Source organism: Salmo salar, chromosome 13, assembly GCF_965601325.2.
Source record: "Salmo salar chromosome 13, fSalSal1, whole genome shotgun sequence".
Lineage (NCBI taxonomy): Eukaryota > Metazoa > Chordata > Actinopteri > Salmoniformes > Salmonidae > Salmo > Salmo salar.
The window spans coordinates 68,461,312-68,482,946 of record NC_138303.1 but is presented as its reverse complement, the minus strand read 5'-3'; the positions used below and the strand labels follow the sequence as shown (position 1 = coordinate 68,482,946).

The 21,635-nt window shown below is 40.8% G+C and overlaps 1 protein-coding gene across 7 annotated transcripts in view; it reads left to right on the top strand.

The window, feature by feature from the left end:
• Positions 1–21,635, top strand: part of LOC106567592 (protein FAM168A) — a 107,255-nt gene that overhangs the window by 15,964 nt on the left and 69,656 nt on the right. The window contains exon 1 of one of the 7 annotated variants that reach the window (XM_014137096.3): positions 9,654–10,139. The exons of 5 other annotated variants lie outside the window; for them this stretch is intronic. The gene's annotated coding sequence lies outside the window, so the exon portion shown is untranslated. Of the gene's footprint in view, positions 1–9,653; positions 10,140–21,635 lie in introns of those variants that run through there. One more of the 7 variants, XM_014137100.3, reaches the window with a different exon arrangement.

The window sequence follows — 21,635 nt, the reverse complement described above, 5'->3', positions numbered from 1 at the left end:
TCTTCCTCAGGTGAGCAAAACCTTGAGACTTCCTTAATATTAGATTAGATAAACAACAGCACCAGCTGTTGTTTACAAACATACACAGACCGCCACCCCTTGTCTTACCGGAGGCAGCTGTTCAACTTGCCGATGCAGCATAAACCCCGCTAGCTGTATTTTATCCATGTCGTCGTTCAGCCACGACTCGGTGAAACATAAGATATTACAGTTTTTAATGTCTTGTTGGTAGGATATTCGTGATCATAGCTCATCTATTTTCTAATCCAATGATTGTACATTGGCTAATAGGACTGATGGTAGAGGCAGATTATCCACTCGCCGTCGGACCCTTACAAGGCCCCCCAACCTATGTCTCCGATATCTCCGTCTCTTTCTCATGCAAATGACAGGGATGTTGGCCTTGTTGGGTGTCTGAAGTAAATCCTTTGCGTCTGACTCGTTAAAGAAAAAATATTTGTCCAGTACGAGGTCGGTAATCACTGTCCTGATATCCAGAAGCTCTTTTCGGTCATAGGAGACAATGGCAGAAACATTATGTACAAAATAAGTTACAAATAACACACAAAAAACACACACACAATAGCACAGTTGGTTAGGAGCCCTTAAAACGGCAACCATCTCCTCCACCGCCATTCAGTTTCCTCAGCCATTAATTATTTAAGGGATAATCAACAAGGGGCTATGTGTTCTCTGGAAAATAATGAATGACAGGGAAGGTGTGTTCCACAATGCGATAGCGGATTGGTTAAAACCGCATTCCAGCCGACACAAGTTACCACTGGCTAAATCTATGATGTTAAAATTCCTATTTACTCTGTTCCATCTGACTGTGCAATCCACTGTCTCATCAGCCCAGCCAAGCAATTTATAAACTTGATCTCCACTATTAAAAGCATCTTGACATTATCTCACATTTCTTATAGACTAACATTTAGTTTTCAACAGCGTAGAATTGTATAAACCTTGCTGTCTGTCTGTCTGAGATTTGCAACATTGTTTCAATATTCAAATTCGATCTCCAGTTGTCCTATAGTAATGAACGAGTCAGGATGAGACAGACATGCAGGCAGCGTTTCTCAGCCAGTCGAAATACAAAGAAATTGAAAAAAAGTCAAATGAAATGAAGAGCAACTAGTTTGCTGTCTTTCCAGCTTTAGTTTGAATTGATTGTGTTAGCTGTGTTATTGGCTAGCTCCTCTGAACAACAGTGTCCTGATGAGTGAGCACATTTTCTATGCCAGGCGAAATCGCGTCTCGTTCGCTCATTGTTATGGATGTATCCAAATAAATGTCACTATAAAACATCTGAAACACATGCAAATGCAGTTACTTTGCTTTTATTCTGGCTGCACTTCTTGACGTGACTGTAAGTTAGCCATAGTTGGTTAGCTAGCAAGCAAGGGATAAGAACATTGCCAGCCAGTATGGCAACGGAACATTTAAAACCAATGAGTGGGTCACATCCGTAGATACAGAACAAAAAGACTGAACGACTGGGTTGCGTCTCTGGCAACGAACCGTTAGAACAAACGATCAGCTGGCTTAGGTAGCAAACCTAGATTTGTGTCGGGACTATATCTTGTGGAAGGATGAAATAGTTTTATTGTTTTTCATTAAAATATGTCAATCATTTTTTTAATATGTTGGTAACCCGTTGTATAAAAGTGCCTTCGTCTTGGGCCAATAGGGATAGGGTCCCGTCAGCGGGACACCTGTCAACAACATCCGGTGAAATTGGAGGGCGCGCAATTCAAATAAATAATCGTAATATTAAACATTATGAACATACAAGTATCTTATATCGGTTAAAAGCTTAAATTCTTGTTAATCTAACTGCATTGTGCGATTTACAATAGGCTTTATTTGTATGTGCGCCCCACATCAACATATTTTTCAACCAGCACAGGCTTCATAAAATCACAAATAGCGATTAAATAATCACTTACTTTTGAAACTCTTCCTCTGTTTACAATCCCAAGGGTCCCAGCTACAACATGAATGGTTGTTTTGTTAGATAAAATCCTTCTTTATATCCCAAAACGTCTGTTTAGTTGGCGCCATCGATTTCAGTAATCCACTCATTCAACATGCAGACAAAGGAATCCAAAAAGCTACCGCTAAACTTTGTTCAAACAAGTCAAACTATGTTTCTATTTAATCCTCAGGTACCATAAAATGTAAATAAACTATAATATTTTATATGGAAAGAAGTATGTTCAATACAAAAGGAAAATTAGCAAGTGCGCGTCCTCTTTGTCATGCACCCACAGATTGATTTTCCACTGTGACTCTGTAGCAAAACTCCAAATTCTTCCGTTTTTTGGAAGAAACAAGCCTGAAACCTTGAACAAAAACTGTTGACATCTAGTGGAAGCCATAGGAATTGCAATCTGGGAGCTGGAATTGCATAGGACTCATAGCTTACCATTATAAGAGCCTGGGACTCCAAAAGAAAAAAGAAAATTCTGGTTGGTTTTTCTTTGGATTTTCGTCTACCATATCAATAGTGTTATAGTCTATTACATTATTTTAACATTTCTACAAACTCTAAAGTGTTTTCTATCCAATGCTACCAATTATATGCATATCCTGGCTTCTGGGCCCGAGTAACAGGCAGTTTACTTTGGGCACGTCAGTCAGGCGGAAATTCTGAAAAAAGGACCCTTGCCTGAAGAAGATCCTCCAAACACCGGCTTCAAGGGTATTATCACTTAAATAATGCATGCTCTAGAATGCAATTCAAGCCAATCAGAATCGAGTTTTCAACAATGCCATGGTACTGTATATACAGTTGAAGTCAGAAGTTTACATACACTTAAGTTGGAGTCAATAAAACTAATTTTTCAACCACTCCATAAATTTCTACTTTGTGCATGACACAGGTATTTTTTCCAACAATTGTTTACAGACAGATTATTTCACTTATAATTCACTGCATCACAATTCCAGTGGGTCATAAGTTTACATACAGTAAGTTGACTGTGCCTTTAAACAGCTTGGAAAATTCCAGAAAATGATGTCATGGCTTTAGAAGCTTCTGATAGGCTAATTGACGTCATTTGAGTCAATTGGATGTGTACCTGTGGATATATTTCAAGTCCTACCTTCAAATTCAGTGCCTCTTTGCGTGACATCATGGGAAAATCAAAAGAAATCAGCCAAGACCTTAGAAAAAAATTATAGATCTCCACAAGTCTGGTTCATCCTTGGGAGCTATTTCCAAATGCCTGAAGGTACCACGTTCATTTGTACAAACAATAGTACGCAAGTATAAACACCACGGGACCACGCAGCCGTCATACCACTCAGGAAGGAGACGCGTTCTGTCTCCTAGAGATGAATGTACTTTGGTGCGAAAGTGCAACTCAATCCCAGAACTACAGCAAAGGACCTTGTGAAGATGCTGGAGGAAACAGGTAGAAAAGTATCTATATCCACAGTAAAATGAGTCCTATATCGACATAACTTCAAAGGCCGCTCAGCAAGGAAGAAGCCACTGCTCCAAAACCGCCATAAAAAAGCCAGACTACGGTTTGCAACTGCACATGGGGACAAAGATCGTACTTTTTGGATAAATGTCCTCTGGTCTGATGAAATAAAAATAGAACTGTTTGGCCATAATGACCATCGTTATGTTTGGAGGAAAAAGGGGGAGGCTTGCAAGCCGAAGAACACCATCCCAACCGTGAAGCATGGGGGTGGCAGCATCATGTTGTGGAGGTGCTTTGCTGCAGGAGAGACTGGTCCACTTCACAATATAGATGGCATCATGAGGTAGGAAAATTATGTGGATATATTGAAGCAACATCTCAAGACATCAGTCAGGAAGTTAAAGCTTGGTTGCAAATGGGTCTTCCAAATGGACAATTACCCCAAGCATACTTCCGAAAGTTGTGGCAAAATGGCTTAAGGACAAGGCCCTGACCTCAATCCTACAGAAAATATCTGGGCAAAACTGAAAAAGCGTGTGCGAGCAAGGAGGTCTACAAACCTGACTCAGTTACACCAGCTCTGTCAGGAGGAATGGGCCAAAATTCACCCAACTTATTGTGAGAAGCTTGTGGAAGGCTACACAAAACATTTGACCCAAGTTAAACAATTTAAATGCAATGCTACCAAATACTAATTGAGTGTATGTAAACTTCTGACCTGCAGGGAATGTGATGAATGAAATAAAAGCTGAAATAAATCATTCTCTCTACTATTATTCTGACATTTCACATTCTTAAAATAAAGTGGTGATCCTAACTGACCTAAGACAGGGAATTTTTACATTTTCATTTGGCCCTAATCTATGGATTTCACATTACTGGGAATACAGATATGTTGGTCACAGATACCTTTAATAAATGGGCCTCACAATGGGCCTCAGGATCTCGTGACAATATTTTTGTGCATTCAAATTGCCATTCATTGTCCGTAGTTTATACCTGCCCATACCATAACCCCACTGCCACCATGGGGCACGCTGTCCACAATGTTGACATCAGCAAATCGCTCCCCCACACAACGCCATACACGTGGTCTGCGGTTGTGAGTAAGGTTGGACGTACTGCTAAATTCTCAAAAATTATGTTGGAGCGGCTTGTGGTACAGAAAATAACATTAAATTCTCTGGCAACAGCTCTGGTGGACATACCTGCAGTCAGCATGCCAATTGCACGCTCCCTCAAAACTTAAGATATCTGTGGCATTGTGTTGTGTGACAAAACTGCACATTTTAGAGTGGCTTTTTAGTGTCCCCAGCACAAGTTGCACCTGTGTAATGATCATGCGGTTGATGTATTATCTTGTCAATTGAGAAATGCTCACTAACAGGGATGTAAATACATTTGTACACAACATTTGAGAGAAATAAGCTTTTTGTCCGTATGGAACATTTCTGGGATATTTTATTTCAGCTGATGAAACATGGGACCAACACTTTACATGTTGCGTTTACATTTTTGTTCAGTGTAGATGCATAATACAGCTATCAAGTCACAACAAGGCCGACTTCAAATACCGACATCCATAGGCGCGGCGCTTGAGTTTCAAGTTCGGGGAAGCAATTTTTTCACTATAAAATTGCATCTTTATAATAAAGGATTGCATACATCTATCATCACATTAGTAGACTAATGTAAGATAGGTTACTATTCCTAATGTGATGAGTAGATCACATAGTCATAATTTAGGATAATAATGTAACTCAATCCCTCTCTGCTGGTGTCAATTGGGACTTGATAATTTTGATTACTAGAGACAGATTTGAGTATTTTCTTTGTCTTCTCTTTTCAGCAATAGCCATTTGCTTTCTAAACTCTGTTTTTCTTATGATTGTATTGTAAAATATTGCAATTGGCCTATTTAACTGCCTTTCACTGACCGCTGCAACTCAACAATCAGGTATTTTGTAGGCCATTTGATTCACACACTGCCCCAAATTGCGCACTTAAAACAATCTAAAGCTAATGATCCTCTGTGGCCAAATCATACTCTCTGGTCTAGTATTTTGAATGATATAGCTAATTTTGAATTGATATAGCTAATTTTGGTACATTTAATAAAATGTACTTTAGGGGAAGCTTATCTTCTAGCCTATTGGATGTGCTGCCTATGCCAACATCAATGTGAAAGTAACCAGTGCATAAAACAGCTGGCTGAGTTCAAATTCAAAGCAATAAACGGCTGACCAGCAAAGCAAACTGTCTGGCACTGTCTCTGCGCTCTGCTTTCTTAAAGTGAGAGAAAGGGGCACAGGCTGACAGCTTCTCTCCGAGTGATTTAATCGGGATTGGAATGATTTTAGTCTACATTTTTGTAGCCTACTTTTACATTATTTGGTCTTGAGCTAGGGTATGTCAGCATACCTTGCCAAACCAAACTGAAGCCCCTGTCTCAGGGTTTGACCTTGAACCGGACTCTATTTATTCTCTCTGTACACTCCGTGGCCACTAGATGGTCCTATTCCTACCCCTATCAGTACCACACACTATTGTATTGAAGATCATGGTCAGCAAAGTCAGCAGTGACCCACTTAGTTCCATGACATTAAATTACATAACATGACAGTCCCTCAACATTCATCATAGCCCACCAAATGCATTTCTCTACTAGTGTGTTCTGTAGGATATTGTAGGATACTGGGACTATTACTCAATCAGAGGTCAATGGTACTAGATGTTGGTGACAGTAGCCCTATGTTTAGAGTGTAAGTGTTTTTAGACACAGCCCACCAACTTCCTGTCCTGTTAAGATAACAGGCCTTCTTTAACCCAATCCACTGGCCTGCCTGAAATAACACTGACTTCTAGCTGTTTGGAAAGCCCTCTGTTCAAAGGGGCTACACAACGCATATCATATGTCTATAAGATTCATGACAGCTAGTGTCTTGACAATTATCTCAACAATCATGATGACACAAACCAATGTGTGGTTTAGCTAATTTGCTTGGTAAAACATCAGCCAACTTCTAAAATAACTAGCTGTCACCATATCAGCTGTCACCTGTTATGAACATTATTATGACAGCAAGCAATTATATGGCTTCTAGGACAGTGTGCTCAAGTCAAGTCATTCTGTAAACTGCACAGGCCTATCACATTACTTGTGGTGATGAAAGCAGAATTAGACTGAAGGGTCTGCAAATGTCAATAGATTTCAGAAGACTGTGCTCTCTGCAAATTAACACTTACAGTTGAAGTCGGAAGTTTACATACACCTTAGCAAATACATTTAAACTATTTTCTTTTACAATTCCTGACATTTAATCCTAGTAAAGATTCCCTGTCTTAGGTCAGTTGGGATCACCACTTTATTTTAAGAATGTGAAATGTCAGAATAATAGTACAGAGAATGATTTATTTCAGCTTTTATTTCTTTCATCACATTTCCAGTGGGTCAGAAGTTTACATACACTCAATTAGTATTTGGTAGCATTGCCATTAAATTGTTTAACCTGGGTCAAACATTTTGGGTAGCCTTCCACAATAAGTTGGGTGAATTTTGGCCCATTCCTCCTGACAGAGCTGGTGTAACTGAGTCAGGTTTGTAGGCCTCCTTGATCGCACACGCTTTTTCAGTTCTGCCCACAAATGTTCTATAGGATTGAGGTCAGGGCTTTGTGATGGCCACTCCAATACCTTGACTTTGTTGTCCTTAAGCCATTTTGCCACAACTTTGGAAGTATGCTTGGGGTAATTGTCAATTTGGAAGACCCATTTGCGACCAAGCTTTAACTTCCTGACTGATGTCTTGAGATGTTGTTTCAATATATCCACATCATTTTCCTACCTCATGATGCCATCTATTTTGTGAAGTGCACCAGCCCCTCCAGCAGCAATGCACCCCCACAACATGATGCTGCCACCCCCGGCTTCACGGTTGGGATGGTGTTCTTCGGCTTCCAAGCCTCCCCCTTTTTCCTCCAAACATAACGATGGTCATTATGGCCAAACAGTTCTATTTTTGTTTCATCAGACCTGAGGACATTTATCCAAAAAGTACAATGTTTGTCCACATGTGCAGTTGCAAACCGTAGTCTGGCTTTTTTATGGCGGTTTGGAGCAGTGACTTCTTCCTTGCTGAGCGGCCTTTCAGGTTGTTTCGATATAGGACTCGTTTTACTGTGGATATAGATACTTTTGTACCTGTTCCCTCCAGCATCTTCACAAGGTCCTTTGTTGTTGTTCTGGGATTGATTTGCACTTTTCGCACCAAAGTACGTTCATCTCTAGGAGACAGAACGCGCCTCCTTCCTGAGCGGTATGACGGCTGCGTGGTCCCATGGTGTTTATACTTGCGTACTATTGTTTGTACAGATGAACGTGGTACCTTCAGGAATTTGGAAATAGCTCCCAAGGATGAACCAGACTTGTGGAGGTCCACAATTTCTTTCTGAGGTCTTGGCTGATTTCTTTTGATTTCTCATGATGTCAAGCAAAGAGGCACTGAGTTTGAAGGTAGGCCTTGAAATACATCCACAGGTACACCTCCAGTTGACTCAAATGATGTCAATTAGCCTATCAGAAGCTTCTAAAGCCATGACATCATTTTCTGGAATTTTCCAAGCTGTTTAAAGGCACAGTCAACTTAGTGTATGTAAACTTCTGACCCATTGGAATTGTGATACAGTGAATTATATATGAAATAATCTGTCTAAACAATTGTTGGAAAAATGACTTGTGTCATGCACAAAGTAGATGTCCTAACCTACTTGCCAAAACTATAGTTTGTTCACAAGAAGTTTGTGGATTGTTGGTAAAACGTGTTTTAATGACTACAACCTGCCCAGGGACTGCGGTTGAAAATTAACCGGCTGGCTAAAACCGGCACTTTTACTGAAACGTTGATTAATGTGCACTGTCCCTGTAAAAATAAAATAAACTCATAAACTCATAAACCTAAGTGTATGTAAACTTCTGACTTCAACTGTACCTGCTGCTAACTCACCTCACATCAAACCCTTACACCAAACTAGCTAAGGTAACTTAATAGATTATTTTTCTGGTGTGTTTATCTTCAGTTGCCACTGTAAAGCTTGGCCCTAAATTCTGTTGCATGTTTTTGTCCCTTTAATTCAACTCCTGGTAGCTTTCTGGGGCTGAGGCTTTTGAGTTGTTGTTAAGTTTGGTATTTTGGGGTATTTTATTAGGATCCCCATTAGCTGTTGCAAAAGCAGCAGCTTCTTTTCCTGGAGTCCACACAAAACATAAAACATGACATAATACAGAACATTAACAGACAAGAACAGCTCAAGGACAGAACTACATCAAATTTGTTTTTTAAAGGCACACATAGTCTACATATCAATACTTACACACAAACTATCTCGGTCAAATAGGGGAGAGGCGTTGCTTTATCTGTTTTTTAGTTGAAATAAGCAAGTACTAGCAGAATGTGGGATGTGGTTGGTTGCATAAATGGGGTGGCAGGGTAGCCTAGTGGTTAGAGCGTTGGACTGGTAACTAAAAGGTTGCAAGATCGAATCCCTGAGCTGACAAGGTAAAAATCTGAACAAGGCTGTCATTGAAAATAAGAATTTGTTCTTAACTGACTTGCCTAGTAAAATAAAAAACAGGTTAGAACTTGGTTTTCTGTCTGATTCTATTAAACTCAGTCAAACTATCAAAAAAAAAGTGGGACTCCCACTGTTTGTTATTCGCATACAAAACATATTATAGCGCTATTATGATTGCCATGGCAATAGTGAAAACACACCAGAGCTCAAAAGGCAGGTATGCCAAGTATGTTTTGCAAAGTCATCTGGCACAAATCTCCAATTTAATTTCCAATATTTCTTATAGGAAAACCTTCCTGCTATTGTCATGCTCATTCTATAGGGCAAAGGTATGGAAACTCTTAGCCTACTAGGTCCGGAGCCTGCTGGTTTTCAGGTCTACCTGATAATTAAATGGAGTGGAATAAATGGAACGGAGTCAAACATGGTGTTTCCATATGTTTGATACCCTTACATCCATTCCATTCCAGCCATTACAATGAGCCCGTCCTCCTATAGCTCCTCCCACCAGCCTCCTCTGGTAGCGATACTTCCGAATTGGTCCCTGTTTGACATTCACCTATAAGAAAAAGTTCCTCCCATTGTGTTTGCAATGTTTTACCCAAGACAGCACAATATGAAGACAGAAACTGATTTTCCAATAGATAACGCTTGTAGGCAATGTTCTGGCGACGTTGGCTACCTAAGATCATGCGCATAAACAGTCATCCGCTCTAACGGTCGTCTCGCGCTGAATTGCGCATATGCAGACCGTCAAATCAAGGCTCTCCTTCAATATAAAGTTGTTTTTGACGAAAGCTTGTCAGTTTGTATATAACTTCTCTAAATTACTTCACAAACACCGGCCTGGTCTGCTTCGCAAGCTTTCCCGGAAGTATCGCGATGTTGCGCCTCTGGGTTTAGAAACTCTGTGGTTTTACTGCCACTCGGATACCTCTCCTTTGCTCTCTCAATATTCCCATCCCCCCACTTTGTGTGGATGTCGACGTTACCAAAACGCCACTTAGAGAACCCACCGAAGTAAACCTTGGAGAAAACTGCCAGCACTGCTCAAGGGAAAACAGTGACAACACCGAACTCAGCATAGAATTAAAGGCAAGGTGCACCACGATAACAAATCCACTTTGACATTTTGGTGAGTTTGATATTATAACGTGATCTAATATTTTAGACAGATGTGTCCTGAGAATGTAAAGATATAGATTTGCTATGCATATGTAAAATATGTAATGGTCATGCATGGTTGAAAATATCACAGATGGATAGACTAGGCTACACGTTGCACGCCATATATCCAAGGGCAAAGAAAACAAGACACTAGTGTTTGTGTGTAGCAATGCGGCTTGGTGTGTGCAGCAATGTAGCCTTATGGCGGTAGCAACGGCTTTGGATCTAAAGGATGCATTGTAAAACATGACAGGGACTAGGAGTGAGTGCAAAGGAATTGCTGCCGACCTCTTGTCCCGGCTATACATTTTTCCTACTCATGCAGCAGCAGCAGCATTCAGGCTGTTGGTAAAGGTTCGTGCTGCTCAAAATGGTGTCGGGACGTTGAATGTGTGACATAAAAAAAAAAAAAGTACATTTCTGAGCGCTGTAATTATTTCAGGACCGCGTCCACATGATAGAGAGGACAGATAGGGGAAACTATTTATTTCACTTTCTCACATCAGCTGAATCCAAGTCAATCTTTCAGTTTGATATAGGACAAGAGATGACATTCATTGATGTATTGTAGACCTATGCGTGCAATAGCTGCCGGGGAAATGTTTTTTATTACTTTTCTCTGGTGATTATGCTTTTGGAAAGTAGGCTAGTACGATGGCAAAATAGCCCCTTCAGTAGCTATTTAGTTACAATAGGCCTAGGTGGGAAAATTGTGCTTTGTGCAAGGTAAGAAATAGGCCTATGATCAAATCTAAACTATTCAGTGATAATAATAAAAAGCCTAATATTCATAGTATAAGCATGCATAATAAAAATGCTATTGTAATAACACTACAATATAACGATAATAAGAATAATACCACAAATATTGTAGGTGTGATTTTCATTTTGAAGGAAAAGATCACTAGCCAATAGCCTGTTGCACATCCAAACAATTCACATTTTGAAAAATTTGCTGCTGCTTTAGAGAGGATGAACAATCATTAACAAAACCAAATATGTTGGTTTATTGACAGTGCACATTGCTTTAGGACTTTAAAACCATGATTTAGGCCTGTGTAGGCTTGCCACCTTTGTGCATCTGAAATGGCACCCTATCCCTACATAGTGCACTACGTTTGACTAGAGCCCTATGGGGAGCCTTAAGGGGAGGTTAGTAAGACAACACAAGGGGTGCATCTGAAATGGCACACTTGGGCTAGGGGAATAGGGTGCCATTTTGGATGCACCCCTTGTGTTGGGTTGGTAACACCCCTTTATTGTTCTGGAAGGACAGGATGGACTGGCATGAGTGTCATATTTATATTGTTGATGTTGATTGATGAAACCTCAGAATCCATATAGACTTGTCTCTTTTGCCTTAGATTTAGTGTAAAAAAAAAAGCAAGCTTCTGTATTTGAGATCTATTCCTTTCACTGCACTGGTAGCTACACTTGCAGTTACTTATACTTGCAGATACTACAGTTAACCGATGTAGCTTACAGGAAGGGCTAGATCGAGATTTGGGGGTATATCAACTACTTTCAATGTTGTTTTCAATTGCCAAGTACTGTATCTGCAGTGATATAACCCACTACACTCCTCCTGCATCTCCTGGCTTTATCAAACCATGGATGTGCTTCACAATCACCCCTTGGGCTCTCCCTGCCTTTACCAACAACACAAGGGAGGGAGCGAGAGAAAATAATGACTGAGCAGAGCAATAGAGGAGAACGAGAGAGAGTGATGAACCAACATGCCCGCGGCTATAACCAACTGAACAATTCCCCTGTCTCTGTCTTTGAAGACACCCCAGGGATGTTGAGGATTTTTTTCTTCGCTGTTTTTTTCTTCAAATGTTTTATTTATATCCCACTTTATCTCTCCACGCTGTGTATGTGTCTTTATAGTTGGTTTACCTGAGGCTGATGGGGATCTCCAAAGCTCACTGAGTCATGCAGCAAGGCCTAGGGCAGAGGCACCGAGACTAGTCTAGCTTAATATCTCAATGTCACAATCTGCTTTTTTTTGTTGGTTTGTTTCACATCTACCATAAAGCAAATCTACAGAGATGACTTGTAAAAATGTAATGAAAACTCCAAACAAACAGAGATGACTGCATTGGGTTAGCACTGGACACTGTGAACAGACACATTGACAATGCAGGGAATTGTGGGATTTGTAGTCTGGTAGTTTGGTGTGAAAAGGCTCATGCTGTCCTCACCACAGGACTGAAAGTCACATCAAACATGATGCCCCACACGGTCATGAACCTGAAGACATCCTTCAGTGCAGCAGGGCCATGTTCAATAGGCAAACATTGTGGAACATTTTTAGATTGAAATGACATGAATCCCTATTCTACCCATCAGAGGCATGTTTGTTCTACATAACATATTAGTACCTGAACGGTCCAGTTCCACTTCATTGTGGCCTGCCGAACATGTTCCAGGTGAACACTGGACTGTGGCTGAGTATTGTGTCGCGCGGGGCGAATCTGCTGCGCCACCATCCTGTGAGTGCGGGTGCTGCTGTGTGATCTGGCGGGCTCCAGAGGGCAGTGAGACAAAACACACCACAGAGATGTGGAGACGCTCCAATATCTGTGGAAAGGCACTTGTTCCCGTGTTAATGATTTAATGTGGCTAAATGGCTGATTTCTTCGTTAATGATACACCGTTTCTCATCGTTTTAATGACTAATTGTTTCATGTCTCGTGTAGCTCAGTTGGTAGAGCATGCAAGGGTTGCGGGTTCGATTCCCATGGGGGACCAATACAAAAAAAGTATGAAAATGTATGCACTCTGGATAAGAGCATATGCTAAATGACTAAAATGTCAAATGTAAAAATGACTAAGGCCTACTCTGTTCCACCATGTCATGTTAAAACTGTTGTTTCTGCAAGTCCTTTATCTGGATATGTACATAGTATATTGTAATTAATGTGTTGTTGGCCAGTGGCCAGGCTGTTTGTAGTGAAAGGCGCAGTGCTGTAAAGTTGCTATGAAGTTTTATCCACTAATAGTTAAGGTTAAGATTGGAAGAAGGGGAGCTGATCATTGATCTGTACTTAGGGGAAATTTAATCGCGGAGTGAAGGGGAGGGGTCAGGTCAGTAGGAGGATTGGACCAGGCAGTAGGAAGCTGATTGGCTCGTTGCTCGGTCCTTGGGGACAGATGTCAGAGGGAATCTGAACTCTCTCTCACCTTAGGTAGCCCTGGGCCGCTGAAACAAGTCTCCACACGCATACTGTCGAACGCTCACAACCCAAACAAACAGCAGCAAACACACTTGCATTTGCAACTCACACACACGTGCACTCACTCACTCACACACTCACACACACACACACACAAAGTGTAGACACTCTCACACACATATACTGACTATACAAAACATTAAAAACACCTGCTCTTTCCATTACATAGATTGACCAGGTGAAAGCTATTGTAAGAATATTTCCTATGTTTCTCCCCCTGATTTTCTTTGGGGTCTGTGTTATTGAAGAGTAACATCAACTGCTAACACTGATCCCTTATTGATGTCACTTTTTAAATCCACTCCAATCAGTGTAGATGAAGGGGAGGAGACAAGTTAAAGAAGGATTTTTAAGCTTTGTGATGTGTATGTGTACCATTCAGGTGAATGGTAAGACATAAGCATTTAAGTGCATTTGAATGGGGTATGGTAGTAGGTGCCAGGCGCACTGCTTTGTGTCAAGAACTACAACGCTGCTTGATTTTTTTTTTTCACGCTCAACCATTTCCCATGTATATCAAGAATAATCCACCACTCAAAGGACATCCAGCCAACTTGACACAACTGTGGGAAGCATTGGAGTCAACATGGGCCAGCATCCCTGTGGGTTGAGTCCATGCCCCGATGAGGGGGTGCAACTCAGTATTGTGAAGATTTTCCTAATGTTTGGTATACTCAGTGTGCATGCACACACACACACACACACACACACACACACACACACACACACACACACACACACACACACACACACCTCGAAGTTATGAGGCGTGCAGGCTCACAGTGAATAGAGAAGTCTCTTGGCTGAATGCTGACTGGCTGAGGAATAATTTTCTCCGGGAGGAGAGCCATCTTGAGATGGTTTCTATTCTCAAAATTGAGGAGAGAGAGGAATTGCGATTCCTTGGCGGGTTTTATGCGGGCTCTAGTTAAAACTAGTGCACTATATAGGAAATAGGGTGCCATTTCGGATGCATCGTAATCCCATCTCTCTCTCTCCACAGCCCTGCAGTTCCTGTAACTGCTCTGTTTTGCTGTAGTAAAGGAGGCACAAAAAAACCTCAAACCTCTTTACCGCTGACGTCATGGGTTCACTCCTTTCCTCTCTTCCTCTAACCTCCACATGTTCACTTGAGCCCTTCCCTTCATTTGTGTGCTGTGTTTTGAAGCAGAGGTGAGGAGCTGACAGACACAGGGTTATTTTCTATGGGGAGATCTGCTGGAATACATGTACAGAATTCTCCGCTGCTGTTCCGTAGGCCTCCTCCTGTGGAATGATGGAATGTCGGAGTTCTCTTGGAATGTTGTACCTCTGAACCCTGTCGAGGAGGCTGCCAAAGGGTGTGTGTTGGAGTCTACAATGACTCTGTAACATGCCCATAGGATTTGGGCTGTGGTGGTCACAATTTTGTCAGCTGGTGATTGTCAAGCAAATAACGGTCGGTCTCACGGTAATTGGCAATTTAATTAACATAAACACATTTAGCATCTCCTGGCTTCCACACATAGCCTACAAGCCATTTTAAAAAGTCTAATAAATACAGTTGAAGTCGGAAGTTTACATACACTTAGGTTGGAGTCATTAACACTCATTTTTCAACCACTCCAGAAATTTCTTGTTAACAAACTATAGTTGTGGCAAGTCGGTTAGGACATCTACTTTGTGCATGACACAAGTCATTTTTCCAACAATTGTTGACAGACAGATTACTTCACTTATAATTCACTGTATCACAATTCCAGTGGTTCAGAAGTTTACATACACCATGTTGCCAGTGCCTTCAAAACAGATTGGAAAATTCCCAAAAATGATGCCATGGCATTAGAAGCTTCTGATAGGCTAATTGACATCATTTGAGTCATTGGAGTTGTACCTGTGAATGTATTTCAAGGCCTACCTTCAAACTCAGTGCCTCTTTGCTTAACCTCTATGGGCTAGGTGGGACGCTAGCGTCCCCCCCGTGGTGCACTCCATCAACAGCAGGTGCATTTCAAGAGCGGCAAATTTGAATCCAAATAAATGTCAAAATGCAAATTTTTCAAACATACAACTATTTTACACCCTTTGAAAGATAAACATCTCCTTAATCTAACCACGTTTTACGATTTCAAAAAGGTTTTACGGCGAAAGCATAAATTTAGAGTATGTTAGGACAGTACATTTACAAGAGTTGTGTGTAATGTTTTGTCAATTCAAAGACAGGGTCACCAAAACCATAAAACCAGCTAAAATGATGCACTAACCTTTTACAATCTCCATCAGATGACACTCCTAGGACATAATGTTAGACAATGCATGCATTTTTAGTTCTATCAAATTCATATTTATATCCAAAAACAGCGTTTTACTATGGCATTGATGTTGAGGAAATCGTTTCCCTCCAATAACCGGCAGTCAAGTCAACACCACAAATTAAATAATTAAAATTAGAAAACATTGGTAAAATATTATATTGTCATTTAAAGAATTATAAATGTACATCTCTTGAACGCAATCAACTTGCCAGATTTAAAAATAACCTTACTGGGAAATCACACTTTGCAATAATCTGAGCACTGCGCCCAGAAAAATACGCGTTGCGATACAGACTAGACGTCATGTTGGGGAGATCTAAAATCGAAAATACTATGTAAATAATCCATTACCTTTGATTCTCTTCATCAGATGTCACTTCCAGGTATCACAGGTCCATAACGAATGTAGTTTTGTTCAAAAAAGCTCATCATTTATGTCCAAAAATCTCCGTCTTGTTAGCACATGATCTAAGCCAGCCGGACTTCTCGTCATGAACGAGGGGAAAAAATATATTTACGTTCGTTCAAACATGTCAAACGTTGTATAGCATAAATCATTAGGGCCTTTTTTAACCAGAACATGAATAATATTCAAGGTGGACGAATGCATACTCTTTTATAACGTATTGGAACGAGGGTACCCAACATGAACTCGCGCGCCAGGTGTCTAATGGGCCATCATCGTTCCATGGCTCTTGTTCGGTCAGATCTCCCTCCAGAAGACTCAAAACACTTTGTAAAGGCTGGTGACATCTAGTGGAAGCAATAGGAAGTGCCAAAATATTCCTCAGCCCCTGTGTTTTTCAATGGGATAGGTTTAAAGGTAATACAACACATCAGGTATCCACTTCCTGTCAGAAAATGTCTCAGGGTTTTGCCTGCCAAATGAGTTCTGTTATACTCACAGACACCATTCAAACAGTTTTAGAAACTTTAGAGTGTTTTCTATCCATATATAATAAGTATATGCATATTCTAGTTACTGGGTAGGATTAGTAACCAGATTAAATCGGGTACATTTTTTTTATCCAGCCGTGCAAATACTGCCCCCTAGCCCTAACAGGTTAACATCATGAGAAAATCAAATGAAATCAGCCCAGACCTCAGAAAAAAATTGTAGACCTCCACAAGTCTGGTTCATCCTTGGGAGCTATTTCCAAACGCCTGAAGGTACCACGTTCATCTGTACAAACAATAGTACGCAAGTATAAACACCATGGGACCACGCAGCCATCATACCGCTCAGGAAGGAGACGCTTTCTGTTTCTTAGAGATGAACGTACTGTGGTGCGAAAAGTGCAAATCAATCCCAGAACAACAGCAAAGGACCTTGTGAAGATGCTGGAGGAAACGGGTACAAAAGTATATATATCCACAGTAAAACGAGTCCTATATTGACAACTTGAAAGGCCGCTCAGCAAGGAAGAAGCCACTGCTCCAAAACCGCCATAAAAAAAGCCAGACTACGGTTTGCAACTGCACTTGAGGACAAAGATCATACTTTTTGGAGAAATGTCCTCTGGTCTGATGAAACAATAATATAACTGTTTGGCCATAATGACAATCGTTATGTTTGGAGGAAAAAGGGAGAGGCTTGCAAGCCGAAGAGCACCATCCCAACCGTGAAGTACGGGGTGGCAGCATCATGTTGTGGGGGTGCTTTGCTGCTGGAGGGACTGGTGCACTTCACGAAATAGATGGCATCATGAGGAGGGAAAATGATGTGTATATATTGAAGCAACATCTCAAGACATCAGTCAGAAAGTTAAAGCTTGGTCGCAAATGGGTCTTCCAAATGGACAATTACCCCAAGAACTTCCAAAGTTGTGGCAAAATGGAGGCCTACAAACCTGACTCAGTTACACCAGCTCTGTCAGGAGGAATGGGCCAAAATTCACCCAACTTATTGTGGGAAGCTTGTGGAAGGCTACCTGAAACGTTTGACCCAAGCTAAACAATTTAATGGCAATGCTACCAAATACTAATTGCGTGTATATAAACTTCTGACCCACTGGGATTGTGATGAAAGAAATAAATGCTGAAATCAATCATTCTCTCTATTATTCTGACATTACACATTCTTCAAATAAAATGGTGATCCTAACTGACCTAAAACAGGGAATTTTTACTAGGATTAAATGTCAGGAATTGTGAGAAACTGAGTTTAAATGTAGTTGTCTAAAGTGTATGTAAACTTCCGACTTCAACTGTACTTGTAATGTAGCCTACACCTTCACAATGAATGCATTATATATTTTAGACAGTTTTAAAGAAGCATGATATGAAGAAAATGTTTATTTCAGAAGAAAAGAATAGCATAGAGCAGGGCTGGGTGATATGGCCAAAATCTCATATCCCGATAACGATACATATCACGATATAGCACATTTTCTGTAAATTGAATGAATAAATAGTTTATATAAAATTAGCACATGTACAGTCGTGGCCAAAAGGTTTGAGAATGACACAAATATTAATTTCCACAAAGTTTGCTGCCTCAGTGTATTTAGATATTTTTTTCAGATGTTACTATGGAATACTGAAGTATAATTACAAGCGTTTCATAAGTGTCAAAGGCTTTTATTGTCAATTACATGAAGTTGATGCAAAGAGTCAATATTTGCAGTGTTGACCTTTATTTTTCAAGCCCTCTGCAATCCGCCCTGGCATGCTATCAATTAACTTCTGGGCCACATCCTGACTGATGGCAGCCCATTCTTGCATAATCAATGCTTGGAGTTTGTCAGAATTTGTGGGTTTTTGTTTGTCCACCCGCTCTTGAGGATTGACCACAAGTTCTCAATGGGATTAAGATCTGGGGAGTTTCCTGGCCATGGACCCAAAATATCGATGTTTTGTTCCCCGGGCCACTTAGTTATCACTTTTGCCTTATGGCAAGGTGCTCCATTATGCTGGAAAAGGCATTGTTCTTCACCAAACTGTTCCTGGATGGTTGGGAGAAGTTGCTCTCGGATTATGTGTTGGTACCATTCTTTATTCATGGCTGTGTTCTTAGGCAAAATTGTGTGAGCCCACTCCCTTGGCTGAGAAGCAACCCCACACATGAATGGTCTCAGGATGCTTTACTGTTGGCATGACACAGGACTGATGGTAGTGCTCACCTTGTCTTCTCCGGACAAGCTTTTTTCCGGATGCCCCAAACAATCGGAAAGGGGATTCATCAGAGAAAATGACTTTACCCCAGTCCTCAGCAGTCCAATCCCTGTACCATTTGCAGAATATCAGTCTGTCCCTGATGTTTTTCCTGGAGAGAAGTGGCTTCTTTGCTGTCCTTCTTGACACCAGGCCATCCTCCAAAAGTCTTCTCACTGTGCCTGCAGATGCACTCACACCTGCCTGCTGCCATTCCTGAGCAAGCTCTGTACTGGTGGTGCCCCGATCCCGCAGCTGAATCAACTTCAGGAGACGGTCCTGGCGCTTGCTGGACTTTCTTGGGCCCCCTGAAGCCTTTTTCACAACAATTGAACCTCTCTCCTTGAAGTTCTTGATGATCCGATTAATGGTTGATTTAGGTGCAATCTTACTGGCAGCAATATCCTTTCCTGTGAAGCCCTTTTTGTGCAAAGCAATGATGACAGCATGTGTTTCCTTGCAGGTAACCGTGGTTGACAGAGGAAGAACAATGATTCCAAGCACCACCCTCCTTTTGAAGCTTCCAGTCTGTTATTCGAACTCAATCAGCATGACAGAGTGATCTCCAGCCTTGTCCGTGTTAACCTGTTAGGCGGCAGTATTGACACGGCTGGATAAAAAACGTACCCGATTTAATCTGGTTACTACTCCTGCCCAGTAACTAGAATATGCATATAATTATTGGCTTTGGATAGAAAACACTCCAAAGTTTCTACAACTGTTTGAATGGTGTCTGTGAGTATAACAGAACTCAAATGGCAGGTCAAAACCTGAGAAGATTCTGTACAGGAAGTACCCTGTCTGACCATTTCTTGGCCTTCTTTGCCATCTCTATCCATTACAAAGGATCTCTGCTGTTACGTGACACTTCCTACGGCTGCCATAGGCTCTCAGAAGGCGGCAAAAAGCTGAATCGTGGCTTTGCAGGCTCTGGCTGAAAAAAAGTAGCGCGTTTGGGTAGTGGCTGGTTACAGTACTGTGAGACTCAGGCTCGTGCCCGCGTCGACCGAAAGCTTTGTTTTCTTTCCTCTGTTTACCTAAACGGAGATTCCCGGTCGGAATATTATCGCTTTTTTATGAGAAAAATGGCATAAAAATTGATTTTTAAACAGCGGTTGACATGCTTCGAAGTACGGTAATGGAATATTTAGAATTTTTTTGTCACGAATTGCGCCATGCTCGTAACCCTGATTTACCATTTTGGATAGTGTCTGGAACGCACAAACAAAACGCCGCTATTTGGATATAACGATGGATTATTTTGGACCAAACCAACATTTGTTATTGAAGTAGCAGTCCTGGGAGTGCATTCTGACGAAGACAACAAAGGTAATCAAACTTTTGTAATAGTAAATCTGACTTTGGTCAGGGCTAAACTTGGTCGGTGTCTAAATGGCTAGCCGTGATGGCTGGGCTATCTACTGAGAATATTGCAAAATGTGCTTTCACCGAAAAGCTATTTTAAAATCGGACACCTCGATTGGGAGTTCTGTATCTATAATTCTTAAAATAATTGTTATGTTTTTTGTGAACGTTTATCGTGAGTAATTTAGTAAATTGTTAGTAAATTCCCCGTAAGTTTGCGGGGGGTGTGCTAGTTCTGAACGTCACATGCTAATGTAAAAAGCTGGTTTTTGATATAAATATGAACTTGATTGAACAAAACATGCATGTATTGTATAACGTCCTAGGATTGTCATCTGATGAAGATCATCAAAGGTTATTGCTGCATTTAGCTGTCTTCTGGGTTTATGTGACATTATATGCTAGCTTGAAAAATGGGTGTCTGATTATTTCTGGCTGGGTACTCTGCTGACATAATCTAATGTTTTGTTTTCGTTGTAAAGCCTTTTTGAAATCAGACAGTGTGGTTAGATTAACAAGAGTCTTGTCTTTAAAATGCTGTAAAATAGTCATATGTTTGAGAAATTGAAGTAATAGCATTTCTAAGGTATTTGAAAATCGCGTCACGGGATTCAACTGGCTGTTGTGTAGGTGGGATGAATTCGTCCCGCCTAGCCCAGAGAGGTTAACAACAGAATCACTGACATGATGTCAGCTGGTCCTTTTGTGGAAGGGCTGAAATCCAGTGGAAATGTTTTTGGGGATTCAGTTCATTTGCATGGCAAAGAGGGACTTTGCAATTAATTGCAATTCATATGATGACTCTTCATAAACTTCTGGAGTATATGCAAATTGCCATCATACAAACTGAGGCAGCAGACTTTGTGAAAATGAATATTTGTGTCATTCTCAAAACTTTTGGCCACGACTGTATAGGCCTTTAGCCTATTAGGCCTTTAGCCTATTTCTTATTACATTTTGAATTATTCTCAACAAACAAAAAGGTACTTACTCATATTTGATTATTTATTTTATTTAGAACCTGTGCAAATTGTCAATTAAGCATTTAACAAAATATAAACTATGAATGTATAAAATCTAAAAAGGTAAATAGAAAACACTTCAAATATAGCCCTAAAATATGCTTTTATATTTCTTTTTGGGGAGGGGGCTTGCCTGTTTTGCATGTTATATTGGCATTAATACGTGTCACATCTCAATTTGCATTTGGTACCTTGGGTCAGGTGTTAGCACCAACTCACGAAACCCCCGTTTCTCAAACTTGTAAATTGGGGCCATGTCTTTGCAGATATAAGTTGTAACGGCAGCTGTTATCTCCTTCCATCTTCGTGATTATTTGCCATATGGTGTGCCGCGGGCAAAAGCGTCTTGCAACGTCTGAGTCGGGTTTGTTTTGAGCACTCAACTGTACTT